We start from the raw sequence: 20473 nt of genomic DNA, 5'->3' as shown, positions 1-20473 counted from the left end.
TTTAGAAGAAGAATGTAGGATGGCTTGGCAGCTGAATACTGTTAAATGCCTCCTCCTGTCCTTGAGCATAATGGAATTGTAAGATTAGCTCTGTAGGCTTCACTGTTCCTTGGAGTCTCAGTAAAATTACCAGATGTGGGTGCCGTTACTCAAAATCGAAAGATTACTTCTTTTAGATTGCAATTCCAAGAATATCCCAACAAGAATGACCACCAGTTACGTTCTCTCTGGTTATGGTTTTCTTTAGAAGTATGCAACACAGTCCAGTAGAAGTTGCAATGCTCCTTCATACTTCCAATTGTGCACCATATTGGCAATTATTGTGCTGCAGAATTTGATCCACCCAAATCTTTTTCACAGCCAGTTCCAACTAGTAACTCCAAACTCTCCTTCACTCTGTGAACTCGAACTGGGAAACTGTTTCAGACCTTTTCATGTTCCCCTTCTCTAAAGCACTAGTGGGTAAACCACGCCCCTGCAGAATTTCATGGAACTACAGTGCCCATCAGCCCTCATCACCACAGCCAATGGTGACGAATGATGGCAGTTCCAGTTCAACCATCATATTCTAAGGGAAGCCACTTCGCCAAATTCTGATAGGAACTACTCTCCGAAAGGCAGACCAGTATTTTGTTTACAAATGTAGGAAGTAACAGCTTTGTGTCCAGACAGTTCCAGATGCAAGCCAGAGGCTTGGCAATTCTCTGGCTTCCAGTCACACAAACTGGAGATTGCTCTGTTGCAAACAATGGGGTTTTACAGTTGCACAAAGGGATAGTGGATACTCTCTTGTGCAAGCAGTGCCAAAATAGGAACGATGGGTGAATGGACCATTCTGCACATGGCTAGCAACAAACAGAACAATAGAAACATAAATAATGTTTCTTAAACCCTCCAGCAAAAAGTTCATAAATAATGTTTCTTAAACCCTCCTGACTGCTCATCTGCAGTGCTTAGAATGACCATCCCTGCAATGATTAGGAAAAGGGGGGAGGGATGGTCTAAATATAAAATCACTATAAGGTTGTTTTGACAGATGACTATCATGATGTTGCTTCTTAGTCAACTGGTTCTATTTGTCCGTGAGATATGCACACACATTTAGTGGCTTTTACACAATCTAATCTCATACAAAAGCAAAACTTTTAAGATACCAAAATTTATTTAAGAAAGATGGTGAATTCAGGTCTAAAGAAGAGCTAGAGTCACAGAATATCTATACAGACTGGTGGTCCAGAGCACAGCTGCAGTCTAGATATATAAAAGACAATATAGAAGGTTTCTACTCAGAACAAACAATGTTTGATAAGCTTTTATTAGGTTCAAAAGACAAAATTGTTAAGAAAATGTATAACTATCTGTTAGAAATTAGAATGCAAGATGAAATGGTTGAAGAATGTATGACTAAGTGGGCACAAAATATAGGGCATAATATTGATATTGATCAGTGGTTGAAAATATGGCAGAATATTATAAAGCTTACAAGATCGGTTAATTTTAAGGAGAATATATACAAGATGTTTTACAGGTGGCATATGACTCCAGAAAAATTGTCGAAGATGTGTACAGATGTATCAAATGTGTGTTGGAAATATGCAGAACATGTGGGAAGCTATTATCATATGTGGTGGTCATGTAGTGTAGCGAAACAGTATTGGAAACGAGTACATGCTGTGTTGCAACAAATATTGCTCTGTAAGGTGCCATTAACCCCAGAACTGTTTTTATTGAGTATGATACCTGATAACATAGATAAGTCAAAGGAATATATAGTTATATACATAGTTACTGCAGCCAGAATTCTCTGTGACAAAAATTGGAAAAGTCCGATGGTACCGAAACAAGAAGATCTTATAGAGAAGATACGGGAAACAGCAGAAATGGACATTTTATCAGAAGTGATGAAGGATTGTTCTTTATAAAAGGCAACTGAAAGATGGAACTTATTCTACAAATGGACTGAGTCAACAGGCAGCGCATGAAGAGCATATATTGAAATGAGAACTTAAACCTGGAAGGTAGAAAAGAGTAAATAGAGTAACTTGGAATCTTGATATAGCAATAGGTATAGAATGGACGTTAGTATGTTATTGTTTCTCCTCTTCCCCATTAACCTTAATTCCCCTTTTCCTTTTTGTCACCCCCTTGTTAAAAATAATTTTAAAAAAAGAGAGAGAGAGAGAGATGCACACACATTGCAGTTGTTATTGCTAGTTAGCTAACTTCACTGGTTCTAAAAACTTCGCTTTGCTTTCTTTATGTGTGTCCTCTGCAAAAATAGTATGTTCTCTTGTTCCTTATATAATTATCTGGCATACTTTTATTATTATTATTATTATTATTATTATTATTATTATTATTATTATTATTATTATTATTATTATTATTATTATTATTATTATTATTATTATTATTATTATTGTTGTTGTTGTTGTTGTTGTTGTTGTTGCTGTTGTTGTTGCTGTTGTTGTTGCTGTTGTTGTTGCTGTTGTTGTTGTTTTGAATTTAACCCTGTCACATTCAATGCTGAAACTTTAAACATGTCTATGTTTGTTGATTTTGCTCTGAAAAGAGGGGAAGAGAGGAGGGCTTCCCGGTTATTGAAAAGTCAACGTTTGTTAAGTAGATGCTTCTTGAATGTCCTTGTCTTGGGGTATGGAGATGCATTTGTGATCTACTAATTGTTAGGCTTTCTGTGCATTTTTAACCACAATCCATTCATTTATAATGGAAAACATTCAGTTTAAATCAGCTATGTTCATTTTATCTGAAATTCCACTCTTTTAATTTTCAGGTTTAAGAAATTAAATTGCCACCTTTTTTTTGCCAAGGTATATGGTTTTCATTTGGGAAAGATGTTTATGAAAACTATCTGGGGAATGCATGGCATCAGGAGGCTAAAAAGTCCTCAAATTTGGTAGCACAGGGCTGGCATTCCTTATCAAATGGTGGAGCCCAAAGGATGCATTCCTCTCTGCTGTCAAGTCACTTCCAACTTATGGAGACTCTAATTGGGTTTTTGATATATGTATGATGATCAAGGAGTGACTTATCATTAGCACACCCCAGTGAGTTTCTGTGGCTCAGCAGGGACTTGAACCCAGGGGTCGTGAGTCCAAACCCAACACTCTATCTGCTGTGCCTGCTGAGTTCTCTTCTACAGCAATATAAGCAGCATGCTAGATTGGAACTTTAGCTAATAAGAGGGGTTCTTAGTATGCCTTGTTCTTGCCATAGTGATAAAGGAGGATATTAGGCAAGTAAATGCTTTTGCATGTCCACCTAATGAGCTTCTAAATAACATCCTTATCTAGTAAGTACAGTATACAGTCCTAATGGTAGGGTTAACAAATTTTATAACCCTGAGAGAATGGATGGGAATAGTTTCCAGATGGAAACTCAAGGCAGATGAAGACACTGAAGGGTTTGTCATGAAGGAATATACTAGTAGCCAGAAAGAGTGTGGTCATGAAGAAAAAAGCATACGGGAATGGATTTGAAGGGGCATTGACATCAGGCATGGGAAAGCCTAAAGTGATGAAAGATAATTAATTGTATTAGCTCCCAGAATCCCACAGTCAGTGTGGTCTTACATTGATATTACTTGCCCATTCTGCACATACATGGAGAAACATATCTGTCCTGAGACGAGAGTATGATGGGATTTGTAGCCATTTGGACTGTCCATGGAGCAAACAGCAGACTTCAGAATCCTCTTGTCTTCCTTTAGGAGGTTTCGCTGAGAAAGTACAAGAAGAACTTTTGGCTGGCACTGAAAGCACAGCATTAGATGCTGGATATTTGGAAGGAAAAAAGGCTAAATTATTTGACCAAAATTCTACAACTGAAAGGCAGGTGGTTGAAATTTGTTGGGTGGGGCGGGAATCTCATCCCCAGTCACAGAGCCTGTAGAGAGAGTGAAGAAAGTTCCCTGATTCGGATCCAACTTTTCCTGTGATCTCAGGGTCAAACTGTTAATAAACATCTGCAATTAGAACTGAAATCTGTTAGTGTTGCTCTCATGCAATAGGCCAAGACAAGCAAGGATTTACACATCCCTGAACATTTTAAAGTGAGCAAGTACCCATGAACAGGGTCTGGTGCAAACTGCAAATGCCTGAATTATCTGAAAAGTATAGAGATTCAACATGACATTGCTTATGCAAGTAGACGGCTCACATGGGTCAATGCATATTCATCTTGATATATGAATGGGAGCTATGCTTCACTTAAAAACATTATAGTCTTAGCATATCATGATGTTGATGCCATTTGAGTTGATGTCAGTGAGATTACTTCACTTGAAATGTACTTCACTTAAGAGGTAATAAAATGAGAAGTTCCTGTGGTTGTTCTCAGCAAGGACAAGGGTAATGTGCAGAACCCTTAACTGATTTATTATTTTAAGGGTACAAACACTGTGTTGTAGGAGTGCCCAGTGTGTGAAAGTTTTCCAAGCACCACTGTGCAGCAAACACAAACATTTTTAAGGACACTTTTGTAACCTACCATCTTATGAATAAGCTTCACATCTGGTGAGTTACTCATCTAAGGGGAAAATGCTGTTCTCCCTAGCCTTTTCTTTACACTTGCTCCAGGGGAATGTGGGAATATACATTTTCTCCACATACTGTTATATCTTCATAATAACTTTCAAGGTAAATTTGTTTAATAGAGAGATCCACTAAATACGTTCAAGCTCACCCAGTGAGTTTTATAGCTGAGAGTGTATTGAACCTAATAATTCTAATGACTATGCCACATTATTGAACTTGATTATTATTTGAACTATTTACTATTGCCCGTCCTACATCTTGAATTTAATTTGCATCCATTTTCATATATGTTGGCTGTGGTGTAGATGTTTGTATTTTTAGGAGGGGGGATTTTTAGTCAGTGGGGAGTGTTTGGGGATTTTTTATGTGTGTGCATGTGGGTCTGGTCTCTGGGTGTCTTGTGTGAATTTCGTCGTATGTGTATACTATGTACAGACTTACAATGACAATAAATTACTGTAATTAGATTTGGAATTCTGCTGGCGTTCATGCACGAATTGTGTGACTTTTACAGCGAATTGAGAAGTTGTCGGGACAATCTTGGTTGTGTAGTTGGGTGTGTGACCAGGCATATGGTCTACACCCTTGTCAAATTGTCTGCAGCAAGTTACACAAACCTTATGCGAAATCCAGTAGGCTTACGGCTGTGTTAGTTCTTAATAAACTTGAGACCACTTTTGGTGGAAAGGTAGAATAGAAAAACAGGACAGGCAGAAGAGGAAGAAAAATGTTTCCGTTTAATGAAATGGATAGCCATGGAAAAGGAGTTAATGCTGAAAAATGCCACTCGTGTATGAAATTTTTGAAGTGTTCCTTTAGATTTCTCAAGTGTTTTCCCCAAAGAAAGTGATTCAGATTTGTCTTCAAGGTTGCCTCCAGCAGAATTGAGTGGTAACATGAGGACATGTCGAACCTCCCGAGGAAGCATGGTAGTTAGTTAAGCCATCTAAGAGCCCAAAAAACCCACAACAACCATCAGATCCCAGCTGTGAAAGCCTTTGAGAATACAGTACACTAAGCCATCCCTGTTTATTTGTTTTGCCCGTTGGTCAAAAGTAACCATCTGCTATTTTTATCATATCTGTTTTGTTTTCCAGGGCCAATGTGCCTGTTGGGCAAACTGAAGTGGCTCACACACAGACACAAACACACAAACAGGGAGGACCCTCCCTAAAAGGGTATGTGTGTCCACCTTGCTCCAAAGCTGCCTATTCACAATGCCTGGCTTTGAAGGCAACTCAGAGCCACAGATTTGCTGCACCTTTAGATCAGTGGAAAGCACTGCCAGCTGGTTTTGGTAGCCAGTACTCCTTCCTAAGGACTGGCAGGTGGATAGATCAAGGAGAAGTAAGTAAGTAAATGGAGAGCAAAACAATCAGGCAGCAGAACGGGGAAGAAAAGAAGGAAAACAAGTGAGGATTGGAGGAAGGGTGTAGATGGAAGGTGACAGCAGTTGCAGTAGGGCCTTGGTGATGGCATTGCCCATGCTTCCCTTCCCAGTTCAAGTGTTTAATTTAAAGATTGGCCAGTCCCCTTTGGATGCCCCTTTTTGTCCCCAAAAGTGAAATTTGTCCACAGGAGCCACAAGAGTTAGGCACTGTGAGCAAGTGGCTTTGGAATAGGGTAGCCACACATACCCTTTTAGGGAGGACAGTCCATCATTCAAAAGGAACTGAATGAGGTCCAGTCTGAATCAAAAACAAAGGCATTACTTTGTTCTCTGTTTCTTCACTGTTTGGACACAGTGAACATCATGATGACATTTCTTCTCCAGATGGGTGCTGTTGTTTCCTGAAACCAATAAAACGAGAAGCCACTGACAGTCCCCCCCCCATTTTTTTCTTTTTCCTTTTGCATTATCAAAGCCAAAGGCACATTAGAGAAGAGTTTGTACGGAATCGATGGGGGAAAAAATTAAGGAAATATGTTTTTCATTATACAGCAATACTTAAAATTGATCCCTAAGGCTTTTGGGTCACCTCTGCTTTGCTTGATGCCTCTGTGAGTGCAATGCAGTGTGAAGTCGTTAGAATGCAGGGACTGAGCAAGCTATAATCTAATTCTAAATTAACTACAACTAAATGGTAGGAAGAAAAAGACAGGCAGGCAGGCCATCAGGTTTCTGGATGTGCCTCTGTTGTACCGTCTCCTCCGTGGGCCCAACGAGAAGGTGAACGGCAGAGAAAGAAAGGTTGTCTTTGGCGTTGATCTGTCTGTGAGAATAATAATAAATAGGATGATAGGCCAGTGGATTTCTCCAAGAAGAGAAGGAAGAGCAATTTTCTTGAGAAAAAATGTGAGAGAAGGGGAAAACTTGAAAACGGGGGTTAGAGACTCTTGAGAACTCAGTTGGGAAGTGAAGTGACGTGACTATATTTTCAGAACTAATGTTCAGGTAATTTTGTACTTCTCTAAATTTTGTAACGCTTTTTGTTTTAGTTTAAAAGAGAGGCAGTGCTATGTAGTGGCTGTAGTGTTGGCCTGGGCTTTGAGAGAACCAGATTATAATCCTTGATGAGGGCTTGGTCACCTGTGCTGTTATTTTAAACAGGTTTTTTTAAAAAAATTCTTTTCACATGAGGTAACATTGGCCATCCTATTGGGGGGGGGGGTTCCATGTCACCAGTAGGGTTGTTCTAAAATGTACCAATGGAAGTCCATTTAGGCCAGATGTAGGAGGGTATGCTTTATGTTGAGAGTATAGGGTTTGATTGTTAGGGCCCATACGAGCATTGAAGCCCCCTCCCGGAACCACATATGTGTTGGGAAAAGAATGAAGCAGCTCCGCTAGATAGGCTTCAAATTCTGTCCATATCGCCAGAGTCTGTGATTTCATCTTTGGATGGGATAAATACACATTTATTATCAGCAAATCCAGATGTTCAAAGTGTTGCTTGAAGGATGGCAGCAGCCTTGTGTTTACACACAAGGATGTGGCAGTCAACACTCCTAAGTCTCCCTTGCATCTTCCACGGCCTACCCCAAAGGCTGCACTGATGGAGTGTGAGTGAAACCCATTGATTAACACCTTTTCCTGGACCCAAGTTTCTTGCATCAATACAATGTCCTTAGAGGAAAGATACTCTCTTGATTCAGGGTCCTGGAAGAGTCTAATCCATCCATTTATATTCCATGATATGAGGGCAATTTTATTTGTATGCTGGTCTGGTACCCGTCATTGTGCCTCTGCAATGACACTTGCTGTCTTCCGAGCATTCCCTTTCATCTGGTTCAAAGTTAATATGGATCCTTGTATATCCTTTGATGCCCTTTTTCTATTAGACATAGCCGAAGATGGAACCATCTCCTCAGTTATCTTGTTAAGAGCTGGGTCGTCAGAGGGAACAATCAAGTTGGAATTTAAGCCACCTTTGGTTATTAATAGAGTTGGTTCCAGACGAGTGTAGTTTTTAACCTCCTCCAGTATATTTTCTGGAGACCTGTGAGTGGAAAGGGGATGGCTCCCTGGTCCTGTCTTATCAGAGGAGCCCCACTGCAAATCCTTCAATGTAGCCTCCAAATATTCGAATCAGTTTATCATAAAAGCTTGGTCACCTATTGGTAAATTTCCAAAAGTCGAGAGGAGATTAGTTTCTACGTCACGTTCTAACCAATTAAAATCTGACTTAATCTTGTCTATAAAATAATTCTTATCCTGTTTATTTCCTATGGGATCACTATTGCCATATTGCTCTTCTATCGTTTGCCCACTGAGCTCTGCCTCCAGATTGATGAGATCTTCTTTAGGCAGCTCAATACCAAAAGCTGGCTTAATCCTGTCTATCATTCTATCCTCCAGACTTAACAAGGGCGCAGGGTGCATGGTATTTCTAAAGTATCTGACAATTGTTATATCTCTCTTGAATACAGTCATGCCCTGCTTAACGATTACCTCGTATAACAATGAATCCGCTTCACGACAATGTTTTTGCAATCGCAATTGCGATCGCAAAATGACATTTTAATGGGGTTTTTTTCCACTTTGTGACGATCGGTTCCCTGCTTCGGGAACCAATTCTTCGCATTACGACGATCAAACAGCTGATCACAGGTTTTCAAAATGGCCGCCGGCTGCTCAAAATGGCTCCCCACTGTTTTTAGGAGGCATTTTTCACTTAACAGGCACCCCAAAATGGCCACCATATGGAGGCTCTTCGCTGATCTTCGCTGGACAAGCAGGTATTCAGCCCATTGGAATGCATTGAACGGTTTTCAATGCATTTCAATGGGCATTTTTATTTCGCTTGATGTTTCCGCTCTACAGCGATTTCACTGGAATAAATTAACGTCGTCAAGTGAGGCACCACTGTAATTCTTTTCTCTTACTGTAGATCCTATTAGTTATTATGTTGTCCTTAAATGTAACTACCGCACGGGCATGAGAATAGCTGTAGTACAAATATTCCACCTTCAAGATTTTGGTTGGTGAAAGATGATCTAGGTTTGAACTTTGTAGAATTTTGATTAAATTCCACTTGCATTCATTCTGAGACAGTGTACCTTTCCGTTTTGGGTATCCACAGAATATTAAGATATTGTCCATTAGTTTTAGCTTCCAAGGAGCTTTGGTCCTTGGTTGCATTCGTTGTATTGTTCTTTGGTTGTCACTCTCAGTGCTAATATTTAGGACATCATCCCATGGGTCATTTCCTGTTTTGATATTCTCTTTATCAGGGAGGGCATTCTTCAAATGTATAACTGTAGGGACATTATGACTTTTCCTCCTTTTATCTTTTTTATGAGGACCGGATGCCTTTTCCTTCTTTCTAGATTTAACCTCTACCAATTTAAATAAATTATGATAAACAATGACCTAATTGTTTCTTTTTCTTTGAATTCTTTATATTTTTGCTCTTTTTCATTTTCATTTCTCTATTTTTAGTTGCCTTTTTTTCTAAGGACTTTTCCTTCGCTCTGAGATGCAGTTTTTGGGGAGTGTCAGCAGCTAAGTTAGTTTGTTCACTGTTGTTTTTAGTCTGCTTCCCTAACTCAATTAGGGTTCTTAGCAATTCATGAGATTCATAGAGATTCATAGAGAAATAATTTTATTACCTTCATCTTATCTAAAATAACCCTACCCATTGAAAAGATGTACTAATATCTATCTTGCCATTCTACTCAGTTACTTTTGAGGGAGGCTCTGTGTCTGGCTGAATATACCCTCATTCTAATTCCTGTATCTGAGCTATCATGAAATCATCCAAATCCTTTCTACCTCTGCTCACTAATATCTTGTCCCAAGCCAAATTATTTTCTGCAGTGGCCAGCTCCGTTGCCAAATCAGTTTCTGAGTCTCCCTGCCCGATTCCGTATATACCACCTTTATAATCAATCGACAAGTCTAAATTGGGAATGTGGGAAGATCATTGTTATCATCATTATTGACCTTGTTATTGGTAATGCCACCCTCTCTAAGGGGGAAAACATTAGTAATATTATCTTGCCTCCTACTTCTTTGTCCCAATGTAATGTTATGTATGGGAATAATTCCCAGTTTCTTATATTCCTATCTAGTGAATACCATTATTCAGAAATGAATTCAATCCAAATTAAAGACATATTACTTGCCAATAGACCCTTAATCCCAAATTAATCCTAAATTAATGAGGATTTAAAAGTACCAAATCTTATGCTAGCAGAAAACAACCAAAAGCAAAATGAGGAAAAAAAGTAAGGGGTAAGATATTCTAAATGCCTGATCAGACAGTCTCTCATCAGCTCTGGGGAGAGTTTTAAATCCTCCAGTGAACTGTCATCCAATCTCTGTCTCTTGTTCCAGTACTGTATTCCTTCTCAGTTTTCTTAAATGGCCCCAACCCATCTTGTAGAATATTCCAGAGAGTCCTCTTCACCAGCTTCTCCAGTGTCCACAAACCAGCAACTGCTCCTCCTTCCCAGACACCAAATGTTCTGCTTTTTTGTTAGGCTGAGTCTTGCAAAAACAATCTCAGTGCACTATAGCCACACAAGGTCCAGCAATCTGGAGAGACACAACCCGGCCTCTTTCTGCAAACCACTGTCAAAGTCATATACTTCAAAGAGGAAGAAAGCCGACAGGTGATGGTGCATCAAATAGCTATTCAGACCTAAACAATTTAATCCAAAATGGGTAGATCCTTATAACCATATAGCTTCAGGTTCTTAGAATTCTGGAGTTTGTAACTGTCTGCCCATCTTAATTGGCTCGGTGCCTTGTTATTGCAGGCATTCCCTTATGACCTTCATCTCTCAGCAGCCAGCAAGAGCAAAGGGAAAAAGCACTCTTTTGATAGGTACTATCTTGTTGACAGCAATAAACTTCCCAGGCAGTAAAAGGGAGGCTAAAAGCTTATATCATGCAAATAAACCTTATACTCCCCGGTGCTCAGTAACAAGCTGTCTGCAGCCGCCACTGCCCAACCGGAAGTTGCAACAAGGTGAGTGATTGTCTATTCGGGGATTCAGATGGCATGGAGTGAGGTTGGAAAGAGAGAACTGTGGCTTTGGGTTCTTTTCCCCATCTTTGGCAAAAGTCTGGAGCAGAATGACCTTCCCTGCCTTTTGCTGCTCTCCAACCCCACTCCTGCCCTCAAGTCAGCAGTGAGAAAAAGGAGGAGCGTGGGTGGTGGCCATGGAGAGAGATGTCTCTGGTGGGGGCCTTATTTGCATCTTGGTTGCCTCACCATTTATTTATTTATTTAAAAGATCTTTATCCCGACTTTCTTCTGAAAAGGCCCCAAAATGGCTTACGTCATTTAAAAAAAAAGAGGATTTAAATGCTAAAAACAAGAAACATACAAACATTTTTTTTAAAAAAAATTAAACACATATTAAAATGGTAAACAAAACCAATATTAAAACACATTGAAAGCAACAGGGCACAACAATACCTTTAAAACTCCTCTCAGATCACCAAACATGAAAGAGAAGCCTGCCTGAAAAGGAAGGTCAACATACCCCCCCCCCGCTGTGTTTTCCCCCACCCCGTCATCTTCACCTGACAGAGCTAGAGGAAGAGGAAGAGATAGGCCACAGCCCAGCCCTCAGTCCCACTGGACGGTTTGCCTCTCCTCGTTTCTCCCAGATCAACCACATGGGTGGCTTTTAAAAGCTATAATGCCACTATTTCCCTGACAACTGCAACAGGAGAAGTGGTGCCACATGTGGGAGTAACTGCCTGTCCAGTCGTGCCTCCTATCTGTGTGTGTATATGCCGCTTAAGCGATATATCACTTAGGAATTAAAAAAAAACATATTAGGGCAGCAGGAACTCAGAAAGTGAACAGAAAATGAATTGATCTATATGAAATACATATAGCCTACAGAACCAGTACACCTAACAAGAAATATACCGATTGAAATGACAGCTGTGTGAATAGGCCCAGCAATATATATATATATATATACCACATGACTTTATATACTGATATAAAAAGGGAGGGAAAAATTATTCAAATGGTCCATGTGACCAGGCCCTGAGTTGTGAATTTCCCTTGGTAAACTTGAGCTTGTCCCTCTCTTTCCATATACTTATCTCATACGGTTGGTGTGGAAATGAAGAGATGTGGGTGGAGAGAGTCATGGAAACCACCTTGAACTCCCTGGAGGGAAAAAATGGATTGAAATGTACATTTCAAATGAGTAAGTAACAGTTTTGTGTAAATGGTTTACTAAAATGTTTGCAAAAAGGTCTAGTTTCCAAGAAGGCGCTTGTTGAAACATTAAGTTTTGGGTAAAGTTCATATGAATGCCTGTGTGTTGATTTTTCAACCCAAAATTGCAAATTAGCATGGCAGTGGAATGGGACAGGGCGATGAATCAAGGCATGTGCACTTGACATAAAGTGAAAAATAGACCGGAACGTTCATCCTTGCCAGCCATTCTCACCCATCCTTATAAATTCTAAGCTACAGCTCAGAACGGGTGTAAATAAATATCGTGGAGCAATAAGAAGAGAGCATCTTACCTGAGCAAAGGCATGCAGGATTTTTCTCCGTAGGCACAAAGCTTTGTTGACTATAGAGATGCTTGAATCAGCACAGTTTAGTCTGCCGCCCAGAGTGATGGAGAAACAAAAGGTAGTGATAAATCATCAGCAAAATATGTAAGGGAGGCTTTAAAGATTTTGACGGCGCTCCCTATGATTCCTCCGTTAATTCACTGAAATCACGGGTAACTGACATTTGCAAACTATATGCAATTTTCCTACTGGTGGTGGAAAATGTTATGGCCGATCAATAACTTTCTTATTAAACCAAACTGCCGCCAAATTATTAATGAGCTTTTCAACAGCAGCTTTGTTTCTCTCCTCCCTCCTTCTCCCATCACTCTCAATAAACAGCACAGCGTGACAACCTTCTGTACTGTACCACATCCCAGGAACTCACAGTGAGGCTTCCATGGATCAAGAAAAAATAACAGCATTTGGGACTCCTCTCTAGGTACACACAGTTTGGGAGCCAGAGTTAAAGCCAATTTGAAGAGGAAATTCTCTTAAATAGGAATTCCGCTGTGAGCTAATGACACCCACCAATCGGGCAAGTGGGGTTGTCTGTCTTAATTGCCCTCCTCACAGGGTTGTTGTAAGAGTATGGTAAGGATGTACAGTGGTGCCTCGCAAGATGATTGCCTCATAGGACAATTAATCTGCAAGACGATGTTTTTTTGCGATCACTGTTGCGTTTCGCAAGACGGTTTTTCCTATAGATGATTTTCGCAAGACAATGTTTGGGCCTATGCTTTGCAAGATGGTTTTTTTTTTTAGACCGTTGCTTCCGCAAGATGTTTTTTTCTCCATTGTAACACATTAAATAGATTTTAATGCATTCCAATGGGGAACCGCGCTTCACAAGACGATGTTTTCACAAGACAGCGATTTTCACGGAATGAATTAACATCATCTTGCGAGGCACCACTGTATGCCGCCTTGAGCTCATTGGAGGAAAGATTAAACATAAAGAAGACTTTGTGCAAGTTTAATAGCCCTGGGTTCGTATTTCCCTAATACTTTAGAAATCGGCGATGTCACTTGATCATTTGCCACATTGATTGGTTCATCTGGGAATATGGAGAAAGCCAACTGTAGAGAACTGTCATTCCAAGTCACTGAACACTCAAAAATATGATCAGAACTCTTGGAAATATGTTCCAGAGCTCTCTAAGCCTCTACCAAGTGTGCTCCTGATTTCAAACCAAAGCAAAGCAAGTTGGGGGGCTCTAAGGAAAGACAAATAATTCTGCATCAGGTAGAATCTTGGTCTTATGGCATTTTCAGACCATCTTTTTTCCTCTTTCAACAGTGTAGTCCTAAGCATGTATATCCAGAAGTGAGCTCCAATGCATTCAGTGAGACTTATTCCCAGGTGAGTGCGTACAGGACATATTTAAGTGTACCTTTCTTATCTGCAGTTCCAGCTAATATTTCCATCTATCAGTTAAAGGGGGGAAAATCTTGGCTGTTCTCCAATGTGTTGGGCAGTTGACAGCACACCCATCTATTGAGATGCATTCTTCTAACCAAGAAAAATCAAAACAGAATCTTCTCTTCCGCACCATGCTTTGTTATTTTCAAACTTACATTTCACTTGGTAAATAATTTCAAGGGCTGCTGAGCATTGCCACTATGGGAATGAAAAGGACTTGCCATGCCGAGACAGAAAGACAGTGGAAAAAATTTGCAAACAATTCTATGAATTTAGCCACTAAATGAAGAGAGGCAGCATCCCTTTTTTAACTCTTTTGCCTCTTGGTATGTCTGAACATGTCCAAAGCTTTGGAAAATAAGAAGGTCCATAGGACGTTGTCCTACATACGGTCTATCTTGGTCGGTATTACCAACTCCAGCTGGCAACATGGGCTGTCCTGGGCTTCAGAAAGGATTCTCTCCTAGCAATACCTGATGATGATCCTTGATGTTCCCTGGTGGTCGTCCCATTGTTAAATACCAACCAGATCTCTCTTAGTGTCTGAGACAAGACTGGCTGTGTTTGGTGGTATCTCTTGTCTCATTAAAAAGTATCTTTCTTTTAGCATCTCAATATATTTTAAGAAAAGTATGTGTTGATAGTGTTCAACACATTTTATCAAATATGTATTGATTAATATTGTTCATTAATACATTAATATATATTGTTCCTTGACAATGGAACAACTTGCCCATGGAGATCCGCCTGGCTCCCTCTTTGGGTGTTTTCAGGAGTAAAGTTAGGACCTGGTTATTTGGGCAGGCTTTCCCTCCTGCTGTATCTTAAAATCTACATTTTTGCCATCTTGGATTTATAGTATATGTTTATTGGTCTAACTGTTTTTTAAAATTTGTAATGCTGCCCAGAGTAGACCTTTGGTCTAGATGGGCGGAGTAGATGTCTAATAAGATAAAACAAAAGAAATAAGTAATAAAGGGTTTAGCATTGTCATTTCTCTGCTTCAGTTTTCCACTTATTTCTGTTCTGTGCTCTAGAACAGTGGTTCTTAACCTTTGTTACTTGGATGTTTTTGAACTGCAACTCCCAGAAACCCCAGCCAGCACAGTTGGTGGTGAAGGCTTCTGGGAGTTGCAGTCCAAAACTCCTGAGTAACCCAAGGTTAAGAACCACTGCTCTAGAACAGTGGTCCCCAACCTTGGGCCTCCAGATGTTCTTGGACTACAACTCCCAGAAGCCTTCACCACCACCTCTGCTGGCCAGGATTTCTGGGAGTTGAAGTTCAGGAACATCTGGAAGCCCAAGGTTGGGGACCACTGCTCTAGAACATCAAAATTAGTAAGGATGGTTGAAGAGAATCACATGAAGCATATCACCCAAAGAAGTAATAAATGTCAAATACATTAAAAGGAGGGGAGGGGATGAAATGTGCATTGTGTGTACTATGACAGATGTACGTCAGTGTGGGAAGATATGCATACAAAATACATGCAAATAGGCATTTAGGCTTTTTTAAAAATTGCAAAAGTGCATCCATACAAATGTATGGTTAGGAAAATGAGAAACGGAGCAAAATTGAAATGGACAGATTTGTTCAGACTACAGCCAGCCTATTCTCAATCTACTGGGTCAAAATAACTCTGTACTGTGCTTTTTGACGGAATCGTATAGAAAATAGATACAAGGGACTGCAGGCTTGCTTTGTAACACCTTGCCCAACAAATTTGATATAAAGAAGTGTGGAATATTGCTATTAATGATAAATTAACATGTAATATGAAAGTAAGAAAAGGAAGGTCAAATAAGAATATGTTTAGAGATATGTGAGGGGAAATTATTGATTTGGTATATTAGCAAAGGGGAAGGATTGTGCACCTTTGCAAGTGTCAATGTATTTCTCAAAGGGGAATGGGTTCCATAAAAGGAAGGCAATAAAGTTTTTCCATTGGTCTCAGTGCTGAGAACACATTAGGTGTATATGTAGATTTTCTTTAGTTCTGTTTTTATATATAATAGTTGTTGAAAAATTAATAACATTCAATAAAAAAATAAAACAAATAAAACACTTCTGAAGCCATTCCAACAGTAACCTACGTATGCTCCACTTGCTTTCCAAAACCAAAGCAGAGATTAGAGGATTGGTTAGAATGGAGTGAGGTGACTGGGGGTGTCAAATTTATTTGCTGATTTGAAGGCATAAATCTTTTCTGAAGCTATATTAACATTGGGCCTATAAGGGAAATAGATTTCAATTTACAATGGCTCACGTTATAACCATTGACAGGGAACCAGTTAGGATGTAAATACAGGGGCCTGCTGTCCGACTAACAACATCCATTTTGACTGCATATCATTAATGCATGTTGTCTGTTTCCACACGAGGAACATTTCTGATGTGCCAAAAACCTGAATAGAGATCTGGGGTGGTGTGCAAAGCCAAGCCTCCTGTGCAAAATGTAATTGCCAATCAATTTAACATAAATAGCAAAATTTACTCCCATTATGCTCATTTGTCTCAGAATTAAAGGGATTAGATGAACCTGGAAGGAGGTGGGAGGAAAGAGACCCAATGCCCGCTAAAAGTATAGCTGCCAAGAAAGGGTAAAAGAAATGTCGGATTCAGAGGCAGAGATAGATAGATAGAAATATACTGGATGCCATCCTATGGATACTTATCCAGCAGTGAGACCCATTGCATACACTTCTGCATAAACATGCTCAGAGTTGAGCTGTTAGGCTTCAGACTTACACCCAACTTAAATTCTGAATGGAATTTAATAGAATTGTGGTGTTCATTGTCGCATTCAGATACAGGACCTACGGAAAAACTTGTGGGTCTTTTTGCATCACATTCTTATAATGTAAGAGTTAATTCCATGTAATTGCTCTGAAATTAATAACCACCACCTTTTTGCAGATGTAAATAATGGTGAAGATAACAGTCTACTGCTGCCTCTGCTGCTAGCTGTGTAGAAGCAAATCAACCTTTTCATAAATTCTGATAATTCTTTGCCAGCTTATCCATCCTACTCCAATAACCCCCCATCGAGCAGTCACCAGATTTCAGTATCAAATACAAAATGAATATGTAGCAGGAGGATATAGATCTGGACAAGAATTTGATGACTCACAAAGCATGAAGTTGCCCCCATGAAACAATGAATAACAAAGTTATTCATCGATTCATAGGGGGTTCTTTAAAAAAAACACCCACACACCTGCTGCCACCCCCACCACCACATGGCCTGCCTTTAGGGAATCCAAGCTGCCCTTTGCAAAGATGGCAGCTGCAGCTTCACTACCCTAAATGAAGCTGCAGCTGCCATCTTTGCAAAAGGCAGCCAGTCTCCCTTTTTACACACCATGGCTGTAGAGGCCAGATGGAGACCTTGGTAGCAGCGATTATGGTAAGGGGCTGTTGGCAGGGGCGGGTGGGCTAAGGCAGGGAGAGGAAGGGGGTAGGATGTGGGGTGGGTGGCTGCCTGTCAGTCCGCTGATCAGCTGATCAGTGGTCAGTAGGCAGAATGTTTTTTTTAATTTACGGAGAAGAATAAAACGGGGAAAATATTCATTGATCCATATTCGTTGAGACTTAAAATTTGACAGATTCGGATCAACGAATATTTAACAGATCAGCTATTTTCATGGAAAAAGCCAATCTGTTTTTATATTTGTCCCCATCTCTACTCTAGACACCGCAAGGTATACACTGAGAAGAAAACATGAAATGATTATTTCAAATACTCACGCTCCTCAAACACAACCAAATGATCAAGCAGCCGGACCCAGAACTTCAAACTGCCCTTTGCCCAAGTTACCTTCCTAAAGTAACAAATTAAAATCATCAGGAAGGTTAATCATTATTCAACCTGTGGAAGTCATTGTGGTTTGTTTTTTGAGTCTTTAAGAGCAGCTTTTTAATTGAAACAGCAAAGATTGAGAAGTAACAAAATCTTCTTTCATGATATGAAATCATTTACTAGCAGCTTTAAAAATAATTGTTTAAACTCCCAGTGTTTTAGAGGTAACTAATTATTTCGAATTAATTACCTTCAATGCCCCCATTCTGCTAACAAAGAGGCGTCACATCCTGAAGGTGCCCCAATATCAGGCAAGCATACTAAAGTGAGGAGACTTTGAAAGACACATTTAACTACAGCTGGTACAGAGCAATGAAATATATACTGTTCCTTAACTAAACAGGGTAGGTGAGGAGGATGAAAAGCTCTTTTAACTGTCAGGCTGTAGTTGTGATATCGTCATATCTTCCTTAATGAGATTTTTATTGCCAGTGTAAATTTGTCTTGAACAGAATTTTTGTCTTGGGAACCTTGAGTGATGTTCCGCTGTGTTGTTCCCAGCGTACCTTCAAGCTTCCGTACATCTTTCCCTCTGCCTGGCGAAAATGGCTCCTTCTGGCGAACCAAAGGCAATTGGAGCTGCGTTTAATTAGCTGCCGTCTGTAAATATGCCATTATTCTTCTCACTCAGCTCTGGAGTTATATTTACAAAGGGAACAGATAGCAATAATTATTTTGGGCTGTAGTTAGGCAGTATTAGTTAATGCCTGGGTGTAATTGAGAGGAAATTAAGACAAGTGAAGTCTGCGCGGGTGGGAAAAGGGGGAAGTATATAGGAGGCAGCAAACAGTGAAAGCACCTGGATTTTCAGTCACAAGCCAGGCATATGGAGGTCTAATCAGAGAAGCAAATATTTGTCCCACAACACACACCCTCAGGGTTTATGCTTTAATTAGTTGTAATATGTTCTCAGGTAGAAACTCTTATTATAAATTAAAAGAGCACTCTGGAGGGAAAGAGAGAATGAAACCAAGCACTTGATTTCCTGTAAAATGTACAGGTCGATCTCATGACTTTTCTAGTGTTGTCATAAAATCGATGACCTTCATCGTCCGATACAAAAGAACATGTAAGACATCCTGCTCTTTTGCCAAAGAATGCCAGAAACAATTGGTGCAGAGAGGGTGTTGCAGAGCAAGGGTGGGAAACCATTTGGCCCATTAAGCCTCTGCTGTTGGTATCTCTCATCAAGGAACAAGGACAAGAGGTTTTTAATAGCTCTACATTGAGAGGCCCTGCATAGAACTGAGCTGAGTTTTGCAGACAAAAAAAATATGTTTTAATGGAACTGAACTCAGCCTTGGAGGGACCATATCATGTACTCAGTCCAGTTGGATCATTCCTATCATTGTAACTTATACCTGAGTAGAGATGTGCATTGGACAGAAGCCACAGATGAGGGCCACCAAAAATAGAAATAAAAATTACAGCAAAATCAATTTAAATAACTTTTAAAATGTTTTGCTCTTTAATGATACTCAGCATTGCCATCTGAAGCTACTGTGCCGTTCTAGGTAAGCTGGGCCCTGGCATGTCTCCCTGAGAAACAAGAGGGCTTCATGAACATCCCCTGTGCTCAGGTGAGCTGAATAAGATCTGCCTTCTACAGGTCACTGTGTGAGAGAGACAGTGGGACTGTGGCTGGGCTGCTGCCGGCTGCCAGATTCCCTGAGGGAACTGGCTGGGGAATAAGCTGGGAAACAGGGGGGGTGTTGAGGGGCCTCTAGGGCAACCAAGAGAGACAATATATGGCAGGGGAAGATATGGCGGTGGGAGTAGAGGATGCCCGTGTAGGAGAAAGGAGGTTAGATACCTTACACCTATCCCCCTTTCTAGCTCTACTCCTAGCCAAACGGTACTAGGTGACCACATCAGCCACCCCCCTGGGCCACATGGTACTGTTGGTAAATGCCAGGTCGGCAAAAAAATAAGACCTCCCTCATCCATGATTTCATTTTGGATGAGGGGGGTCGACCTGGCATGCATTACTGATACCCGGGAGGGAGAAGGAGGAGGAGTTCCTCTATCTCAGTTGTGTCCCCCTGGGTACTTGGTCCAACACCAGGGTCGCCTGGAGGGTCGGGGAGGAGGCGTGGCGATAGTCTACAAGGATTCCTTCCACTTTTCCAGACTCCGTGTCCCCTTGGGAAAAGGTACACTGTTCTGTGACCCGGGTCTGACCTTGGAAGCCCAGGTGGACTCGGTGTCCAGGGGTGCCTTCTTATAGCTGCGGAGAATATATCATAAACCTGGATGAGCGGAGCCTGACAACAGTCACACATGCATGGTAACAACCAGATTGGACTACTGCAATGCACCGTACATGGGGCAGCCTTTGAAGATGGTGCGGCGACAGCAGCTGCCTTCTTCCATACGAGCCTGCCCGTCCTCTAAGATCAGGCCAGGAGGCCCTTCTGAAGGTGCCATCCCTGAAAGAGGTGAGGGGAATAGCATTTCAAAATAGGGCCTTCTCAGCTCTTGCCCCCCAACTTTGGAACACTCTCCCTATATAGGTCCACCTGGCTTCAACACTTTTGGCTTTTCAGCACCAAACAAAGACCTTCCTGTTTAGCCAGCATTTGAATTAAATAGTATTCTTTAGCTGGCCATATGAGTAGCAGGATTTATTAATATTAATGTTTTAATGATTGTTTTT

General features: G+C 40.6%; 1 long non-coding RNA gene across 1 annotated transcript; it reads left to right on the top strand.

The window, feature by feature from the left end:
• Positions 1–2483: 2483 nt before the first annotated feature.
• LOC144587633 (uncharacterized) lies at positions 2484–14923 on the top strand. The gene is made up of 2 exons (XR_013542802.1): positions 2484–12176; positions 13835–14923. It is a non-coding gene; the product is annotated as an uncharacterized LOC144587633 (long non-coding RNA).
• Positions 14924–20473: the final 5550 nt, after the last annotated feature.

The sequence above is a fragment of the Pogona vitticeps genome, chromosome 2 (assembly GCF_051106095.1).
Source record: "Pogona vitticeps strain Pit_001003342236 chromosome 2, PviZW2.1, whole genome shotgun sequence".
Lineage (NCBI taxonomy): Eukaryota > Metazoa > Chordata > Lepidosauria > Squamata > Agamidae > Pogona > Pogona vitticeps.
Note: the sequence above shows the minus strand (reverse complement) of the source record. Positions and strands in the feature narration are given on the sequence as shown.